Raw genomic sequence first — 10,370 nt, 5'->3', positions numbered from 1 at the left:
ATTTCAATAGGGATTGTTTTTTGTTTTCTTGTTTCGTTTTATTACTTTTTCCTTCTGACACTAAATCAGACTTGATACATTTATCAGCCCCATCAATTACCTATCAGGTGATCATCTCATATGACTTTAATTATTTAGTTAAAGAAAATCTCCTCTTTATGAAAATTATAAACGACAATTCCAAGGATGGAAAAAGTGGTGAGCCTAATCCATCTGCCAAAAATACATTCAGCTGAACGCTTTCACTCTATTCCCATTCTTGTTTGAATTTTCTTTACATTTCTAAAAACTAATTCAGAACTTTCTGTTGCCCAATAAAAATGATGTAACACAAAGGTCTGTTTCTTTCAGCCATTGACTGTGTGATTCTGGACCTAATTTTATTGGTCTTTCATGCACCAAAAATGCTTTGAGGGAGGAAGAAATAAGCATCAGAGTTAGAGAAAAGCAGCAAACAGTGGCATCTTGGATTGACAAATATTATACATTATCTACATTCTACACAGTTTTTATTCTTCTGTGCCGTTAGGAAGAAAATATTTTGAGTTTGCAAAACTAAGTATGTACAGATTTAACTGAACAATTGTACTTTAGTTAAAAGTAGAGGTGTGTTTATTCAGCACCATATAATGAATGTGAATGATCAAAGGTTAAACAAGAAAAAACACTTTGTGTTTGCTCTTATCTATGGTAGATGTGTAATACTGTGTAACATTTAGCCACTAGGGGTGATAGACAGTAAACTTCCAGATTTAGTGCTTCTAGAAGTGAGTAGCAGCACTGCACTGTATGCTAAACAGAACAGCATCGCTCTGGACCAGCAGATAGAGAAGCCATGGAGTTCCTGGTACAGAAAAGGCCACAACTATGATTAAATCCTCCTTTTGAGAAGAAGAAACATGTTTGATCAGGTAACGGTCAGAGCTAAAAACAACTGTTAGCTCAATTGGCTCTGCTGTCTTTTCTTTTGTTTCTGATTCCATAAACACTGGAGCTCATAGAACAAAGCCAATGAGGCCTAATTAAGACACTTAGGTGGGCGATCACAGTGGGCAGATGGCTTTTTGTAGCAGATCCAAGCTCAGCAACGGGACACCATGAAGCTGAAAAGAACTGCCAATGGGGACACTGCGAGAGGGCCTTCCCCCTCAGCAGACAGACGGCTGGAGGGTCAGCGGATGGTTGGAGAGTGATGTTTGAGCGAAAGGGGAGAGAAACGAAAACATCTCCCTGATTTGTGTTATTGAAAAAAAAACATATGCTTTAATAAAGGAGCTGAGACATAGGAGGCGTTATTAACTCTATTAACAGTAGTTAAAAACTGAATTTTAAAGCTGCTTTGTGTAAACTTTTGACCTTAAATGGTGCTTTGGAAGTTTTTTTGTAGAAGAAGTTGTCGTCACCACTCTCTGAGTCCTGGGACAGAGCGCAGCCGTCTCATTTCCAGCTCCGTGTGTTTGTCAACCCACCGCTGGCCCTGCTCCAGCACAACACAGATCAGAGGATTATGTAAGCTGGCGAGGGCTTGAGCTGTGTGCGCTGAGAGTGGAGGTGTGATCTGACAATCTGCATGTCCAACTCATTCCTGAGTATATGCAGGGATGTAACCCATCTTCACATGTCCGAGATAGAGAGGGCATGTGATGCTCAGAAAGGACACAAGTGTTTCTGTTCAATTTTCAACAAGTTTTCATTATTAAGAATAAGAGTCAAGAAATAAATGAAACCCAAACATGCAGACATTTCATCTTAAGGAAGCTGAGCTGTGAGTAAGATATAAAACAAACAGGATAAAATAATTATCAACATAAAATGTTCTTACTTTTACTCATTTTATTATTGACATCTCAAATTGAGCGGTGAGTGGTTAGAGCAGTTCGCTGGTGCTCTTAGAAGGTTGCAAGTTCCCGGTTTGGTCCCCACAGCCTGCAATCTGAGTCCCTGAGTAAGACCCTTAACCCCACACTGCTCCCCAGGGCGCCACACAATGGCAGCCCACTGCTCCCCAAGGGGATGGGTTGAATGCAGAGGTAAATTTCTCCAGTGGGAGATCAGCAGAGTTCAATTATAAATTATAATTTTATTATCTGAAACTGGAGTTAATTCTTCACTGCAAAAACGATCTAAAAATGAGTAAAAAAGTCTTAAATGAAGTACACTAACCCTTATTTGAGCAGGAAAATAAGATGATTTGCCAATAGAATTTGTATTTTTACTCTTAAAATAAGATAATTAGATAATATGCAGTTGAAATAAGACAATGTAATCGTTTTTTCTTATTTTAAATGTAAATTGTCTTGTTCCATTGGCAAAGTGTTACACTTTCCTCATTAATTCAAGAATAAATGCACTTATTTTAAGAATAAATTACTCATTGAGATTTTAATTTTTTGCAGTGTTGGTATTAAGAATTCATCTGTATATAAATTTTTATTCTAAACAAGAGGAACCTTATTTTAGATATTTGGCAACATGAATGGAAAAGTGACATGATTTATTCTTGTAAGGATTACATTTAAGATATCTCAAATGTTTATTTTAGAGAAGATTACTGTTATTCAGATAGCAGGAATGTTCATTTTTGACTGTAGAGTATTTTTTTGTAAGAGATCTAAAATACATATTCAGTCCAGCTATTAAATGTTAAAACTACCTGCCATACTCTGTGGTCAGCTGTTATTGTTGCTTGAGGTGGCACATTTGCCAAAAACAAGCAAAATATTTATTTTGAACTTTGACAGAGGAGCTACAGTAAACCACATTCATAACATCATTAAAATACTATGTTTTTTTTTCTTTTTTCACTCTTATGTGTTAGTATATTTAAAAAAAAAAAATGTAACAGATCTGTGACATAGTGCTGGTTCCCCTTCACCAGCCACCTTGTGAGAGCAGTTTGGCTAGATGGATATCTGTTTCACCGGCATCAGAAGTGCTTGTTTTTATGTTGTTTTATGGTCACAGGATAACTGTTCTAATGTGGAAAGTTACTGTATTGAAGAATTTGTTAGTTGCACAAAAATATTCTACAGTATTAAAAGGAAAGCTCCGTGTCTCCACCTTGAAGCTTTCCCTCTCTAGTTCTTTTTCCTTAAAAGAGATCACTCGGGACAAACTCTTTAAATAACACTTCACAACGTATAGTTATTAAATAACTATGAGATATGACAACAGATTTTGATAGAGATTGTAATCTGACTCAGATTAGAGAAGTTGCTTAGGGTTACAGAAGGTAGCTGCTTACCAACTGGGTTCACATCTTGTATAGCAGTCCTGAATCACAGTTAGAGAAACAGTTTATACAACTCCAGTCTGCCACATCGTCACATCATTGCATCAGATGAGGAGACATCCATGGCTCCAGCCATTTCAAAATATTACACTTTGTTCTTAGCTGAAGGACTTTGCTTTCATTCCATTTGTTATATTGGTTTACTTTACATGTTGTGTCGTGTAATTTCTTTTACTATTGTCTAATGCTGTTTGATCCAAAAGTATCAGAGAGCGATTTAAATTAAATAGTAAGAAGGTATACTGAAGCAAAGAACCCAAAATTCACTGATTTACAAACATAGCTTAAGTGAGGGCTACAGTAAAATATTACCAGAATGTAAACAAAAAGCAAATAAATATGGATAGAATCTACCATTTGAATACATTATAGGAGATGAGTGATATTAGAAAACCTTTGTATGATCAATACTTTTGGAAATATTTATTTTGTATTGTTTGCCAAAGCAGTTGTGGGTTGGTGAATGTCCTTTGAAGTCTGCCTCGGTGACAGGCCTCAGCGCTGTGGATGAATGCATGAACATGGGCATCGGCAGCTCTGCCAGCATGTTGCCCCAAACCTTTGAAACAGCCAAAGTAAACGTATGCAGCCTGTTATTTTCATCCCTGCATGACTGTCAACCGAAATCTGCCTCATCCTACTGGTCACTTTTTTATCATTTGCCAAAAACTGCCAAGAGGTAAAAAAGTTTTGTTTTGTTTTCCCTCGTTTCATTCCTCCAGAGTCAGGCTGAGAATTTAAAACCAACTGCTCAGAGACAAAAATATGTTTTTCTCTTCCTCCTCTTCTTTTGTTCAAAGCTGAACTAAACTAATCGAAGAAAATAACAGATTTTACAGTTTTTCAAAGGTATTTCAACCTCTTGAGCTGTTTTTAGTGGATTTTAGAGAAATGTAATATTTCAGTTAGACACAAACTAGTGCATGATTGTCAAATGGAATAAATATTATACACTGTGATCAAAACAGATTTTTTTAAATAATGCCCTGGTGGGTTTATAAATACAAAGAATGACATTCTTTGCCTGTTGGTATTTATAATTAACTTACTGATAGTATTTGAGGCAGTATCTTTGATCTAAACCTGCAGGTGCATGAGCCTCAGCCTTGGACCCTAGCTTAGTACTCCCATCACTGCCCTTATGTACTTAAATTCCCACTGATGGGTATGAGTGTGTAGTGTGTCCCAATTCTCCAGAGCAGGGGTCTTCAACCTTTTCCAGGACAAGGACCCCCAAACTGATGGCGAGATGGAGCGGGGACCCCCTAATTATATATATTGGATGAAATTGTGTTATATAAAACTGGTCCTATAATCACTCTATTACAGATGGAGTAATGTAATGAAAGTAATTTCTCCTTGGGATTATTAAAGTATTTCTGATTCTGATTCCTGGTTGATGGGACAGGTGTTGTGAATGAAACGGTGCCCAGCTTAAAAGAGCTCCTGTGTGTCGCTGAATGTGTGCATTGATGACTGAAATACATCTTCTGCCTCCATTTATCTGTTTATTACAGTGTGTTTAATTCATGTTTATGTGTATTTAAAGACATTTCAATTAGTGGAAAAATTGCAGGGGGGAATATTAAAAAAAGAGTGTTATCAACCAAAACTTTCGCGATCCCCATGCAGTACCTCCTTGGACCCCCTAGGGGTCACGGACCCCCTGTTGAAGACCTACGCTCCAGAGGCATATTTAGCCCTATCCTCTTTGTGCCCTCTGTCCAAACTTCTAAGAGGACTAAGTCAATATAATAAGACATCTAAATAGTTGTTACTATAAAATGCATTTATTGTCATCACAAATACCATTGCGTCACAATGTGTCCCAACTCCTGCATGGAGCTGTTGAGTGATGAGAAGTTCTGTCAATGACAGACTGCTAGATCCCAGATGCTCAAAGGAACGCCTCTACGTGTTTTTTTTTTGTATCAGACTTTATAATGTCTGCTAGTCACAGCAGACTCCATAACTGTTTACATCAATGTTTGCACAGGTTCTAATCCTCACATGCTAAGCTAACTTCCACATACTGTACCTTAGGTACTCTGGGATGCTGTTGCATTTTTCATATCATAGTATCACGTGTTATATAAATAGGCTGGAGTCTCTTTCACTGTTATTTTTTTTCCACAGTGCAATATTCATTTATTTACTCTTTTACGTTAGAATAGTTTGATATTTTTCTCTTCTTTTTCATTTCTAATAATTTTGCATAACTGTTGGCATGTGTGCTAATGTCAAATCCAAATTTCCCCATTATGGGAAAATAAAGGAACTCTTCATATTTATTCTTCATTAGGATATTCTTTATTCTTCTCATACATACATACATACATATTCAATCATGAAAAAAACTTGGTCCCTCTTTGATAAAAGAAAACCTCAAAATGCTCACAGAAAATGAATCTGACAAAAGTATACAATAGAGAGTCTATGAAAATGTTGCTTTTTAACCATAAGAATAATAAAAAAAAGAAAAATCTTACTACAGGCATGGAATAAAATGATGGCACCCCTAGAAAAGATGGAATAATGGACCAAAGCAACATGTTAAATCAGTTAATCTAGTAATTGGCAGCCTTCAAACCTGAGACACCTGGAGCAGTTTGCTGATAAGGAGTGGATCTGAATACCTGCTGGGAGGAGCAGAGGTCTGACTGACAGTTACAGGATCCAATTGATTGCAGTGAATGACTCTAAAGGCTAGGCAACAAATTATTAAGTTAAGCGAATCATCATTTTAGTTCAAGCCTGTTTCAGTTTTTTTTTGTAAACATTCATTAAAACATTTATTCATTTTCATAGAATGTTTATCTATTATTACTTTGGTCAAACTGAAGTTGTTCTGTAACCATTTTTTCCTTTCATCAAACAAGGAGAACCAACAATTTAGCAGTTCTATCTATCTATCTATCTATCTATCTATCTATCTATCTATCTATCTATCTATCTATCTATCTATCTATCTATCTATCTATCTATCTATCTATCTATCTATCTATCTATCTATCTATCTATCTATCTATCTATCTATCTATCTATCTATCTATCTATCTATCTATCTATCTATCTATCTATCTATCTATCTATCTATCTATCTATCTATCTATCTATCTATCTATCTATCTATCTATCTATCTATCTATCTATCTATCTATCTATCTATCTATCTATCTATCTATCTATCTATCTATCTATCTATCTATCTATCTATCTATCTATCTATCTATCTATCTATCTTGGAAGTCAGGGAGTCGTAATAGCAAGGCAGCACTTGTTAGAGGGTAATATCAGGGTATAAATAAATCCTCTGGATCACAGATGGGGGAAAGAAGGAGAGTGAGCATAAAGAGAGCCATCCATCAGTCTCCCAGGGGAGCGGGACAAATTAAAGCCCATAAAAGGGCCTCATTACTGGGGGCAGCTCTCTTGTCTCACCCTCCCTTATCCTTCCACATCACCTCTCATTCCCTCCTGCTTTCCCCTTCTCACACATACCAAACATCATAACTACCACTATCAAGGGGAAATTATACACATAAAACACTAAGGAATCCAGTTCTGCTGCTAATATGTCTGTATGACAATGTCCACGGGCATTCACTGATTCATACCTCACTGTGTTCAGTACATGCACTCACACATTCTTTGCATACTGCATTTTAATTGATTGTTGTAGCAAGTGATGGAACGCCTTTATGGATGTTTTTGAGCTTGGCTGCGGTTCTTTTTGATCACTGCAACTTCTAGGGCTTTGTATATTTGCATTTTAATTATTTTTACCTGTGGAAAAGTGGTTGAGCCTTAAAGCCCACAGGAAAACTCAATGATTGGGTCATTTTCAAATTTTATGAACTGGCATAACATCTCACTCTGAAGCCTGGCAGTGGAGATAATGTTACCACATTACATGTTACCTTATCCTCCTTTAATTGAGGAAAGCCTCTTTCAAAAACCATTAAAATTATCATTAAGGTCATTTTTTTCATCAAATTTAAGATTTTGGAGACAGAAAGTGTCACCTGTAATCTTTTGGGTCTTAAAATGTGTGTCCCTCACCAAAGAAAAGCCTGAAGTAACATTAATCTTTTAAAATTCACTTAAGCAAAGCAGAATAGATACCAAAAGTTTCTCTCTTTTCCTAAATCCCATAAAGTTTCCAACTTGTAACACTGTGCTACCGTTTTCTGAAAATCCTGTTTTCTAAGAAATGTTTGCGTTTAGTAGAATTGAGCCCTGTAGCGGTGTCTTCAATGGTCTCCCTAAAAATTGGATCAGGCAGCTGCAGCTCATCCAGAATGCTGCTGCCTGCATCCTCACTAGAACCAAGAGGGTAGAGCACATCACCCCAGTTCTAAAGTCTTTCCTCTTGCTCACTGCATCTCAGAGAAAATCTTTAAAACCCTAGAAATCACTAGAAATCAATCTAGAAATCACTGAATGGTTTAGCTCTAAAATACATTTCAGATTTGCTGCCAGTGGATCAACGGCCTGACCTCTCAGGTCCACTGGATTAGTACAAGAACCAAACATGAATAAGCCGCTTTTAGTTCTTCTTCTGCACTAAACTGGAACAAACTCCAAGAAAAACAGTAAAAGCGCAGAAATCCTTAGCTGCTATAAATTCAGATAAAAACATTTGCAGAACACCTGTGTAAAATCTCAATCATTTAGATCATGGCAGCAGCAAAACAAGCTCAAATCAGAGGGAACCACATTTTTGTTCAGTTTTTCTGAAGATGTTTTTATGCATACCCAGGTGTCTTTCTCAGTTTTGTCGGCTTTTACTATTATATACTTTATGCTCACACTAGCTGGAGCCCTGATGTATGTAAGCAAAGTGGAGGTCCATCGTCCTCAACACTTTCCAAGTTAGCTTTTGACCAAGCTATCGTTTTCTTGGGTTGCTGAGTTTTGTTGATGTCTATGGGTTATGTGTTTGACCATTTGAATCATGAGGAGTATGCTAGTGTAATTTCAGGATTATTTTTCTTGCTTCTAACCCAGAGAAGAAAACTGAGACGTCAAAATGTAATTCTTTCTGTGTCAAGACTTTCTGAGAAACTCTGGAGGATTTTCTTTTACCTAAACGGATTTATGTATTTATACATACATAACGTAACTGTAAATTTTCAACCCAAAACACACACAGACAAAAAAGTGGTCCATCCCATAGAGAGAAGATCCAAACCAGATTTGAGTGGTGTTCTTGATGCTATCCAGTGCAGTGTGGACTGTACAGTCTCCTACAGTACTCGAGTTGAGTGGGGGATGAGGGGGATGGTGTCTTAAAAAATCACCCCCCTTTATAAATGACCATCCCCCATATCATCTCCTGTTGCATTTTACCACTGAATGTGTACATTTCTATTATATATTAACAGGAATGGAAATAATATTGCCCTTTCAACATTTCGCCGGCTGTGTTTTTAGGAGTAGCGCACAGCCAGAACACCATCTGAACACCATCACGGCCAAGCAGCAAAGACAACGCGATTTGAGTGAACGTGAGAATAAGGAGGGGAGGGAATCCTCCACAGGTTCCAGGTTCTAAGTTGCCGAGATCTCCGTCCCCTGCTTAGTTTGAGAAATAATGTGTTAACAATTATGCAAGTTTCTCCACATAATCATTCATGTTCTCTGTCATTGTAATATGAATTTCATAAATCTGGGACAATAAATGTCAAAATAAGGAGAAGGAGGAATCTTCCGCAGGTTCCAGGTTCTACGTTTAACAAATAAATTGTCAGAAATTATCTAGAATGGTGCTGATAGCTAAATCGAGAAACGCCATCCACTGAGTAGAGAATTTATTCATTGACTGTAGCAAATTGACTGAAACGAGTTTCAATCCAAGTAAAATCCTATTCATTTGAATTTATCTGTCAATCAAAACTGTCAATTTTAAGGCATCCTTGTATAAGAAATATGAAAACATTAAGAAAATATTTAAAACCTTCCTTTTTGCTCATATTTCAATCCGTTTTTACAGTGGGTGTGAGTTTAGGGGGATGCGCGCTCCTGCGACAGGATGGTAATTCTCGGCAGAACAGATGAATTTAAGATACATGTTAAGATTATCATCTTGAAAGAACTGCCAAATATGATGTAAATGTCTGGCCAATGGTCATAAATGAATTGAATGTTGACATCTGACTGCAAAGTCCCTCGTGTGACTTTCAGAGTGCCTGTCATTCGATCAATGGAAAATATAGTTTGACGGACCCGTTAAATAGTTTTAACTCATTCTTGCCAGCATGTAGCCTAGCTTACTTTAAATTAGCCAATAGAAGCTATTCTGATTTTCTAATAAATAGTCTATTTTATAAAATAAATACTCCATATTAATATTTTAAAGGTGAGTAAAATTATTAGATTGTATATAGGCTTATTTAATTTTCAGGCTAATTCTATTATATTTCAATTTGTAAGCAGTTTTTGACAGATTTTGAAAATTATTTCAGCTGTTTCCGTTTAATTGAATTGAATTTGAATACAAATATACTTGACTTGAAAGGATTCAGATATTCATTTGCAATATTTTGTGAGGTTTTGTTCCAAATCTTAATAGATCATTGCCAAAGGATTTTCCAAAGTAAAATCAAAGAAGTGTCCTACCATGACTATGAAGCTGATCCCAGTGGGAAATATGTCCTCTGCATCAGTCCCTAACTGTAGGGGCAGTGATAGCCATGCCAGTCCAGGGACTGATTGCAGTCTACTTGGTCAGGGTCAATGACATGTAACCCTCTGGAGCCAACCCTGGAGCCAGGCCTGGGATTATAGTTTGTTGATGAGGGCCTGGTGTATGGATTATTCCTCACGAAACCCGGTCTGGCTAAACCCGAGTGAGTGACAAGTGACACAATCCATCCGCCCATGGGCCTTCCACCTGCCTCTCTGAAGGGGACCGGTGAAGAGAAGAGCACTTTAAGGCAGAGGCAGAGGCGACCAGATCCATTTAAAAAGATCTGGTTTAAACTGGCTCTGGGGACTTGGAATGTCACCTCGCTGGGAGTGAAGGAGCCAGAGTTCGTGAGGGAGGTGTGGATAAAGGCTAGAAAATGTCAGGCTC

Source organism: Cyprinodon tularosa, unplaced genomic scaffold, assembly GCF_016077235.1.
Source record: "Cyprinodon tularosa strain WSP-4 unplaced genomic scaffold, ASM1607723v1 ctg79, whole genome shotgun sequence".
Lineage (NCBI taxonomy): Eukaryota > Metazoa > Chordata > Actinopteri > Cyprinodontiformes > Cyprinodontidae > Cyprinodon > Cyprinodon tularosa.
The sequence above is the reverse complement of the archived record's forward strand: the minus strand, read 5'-3'. Positions refer to the sequence as shown.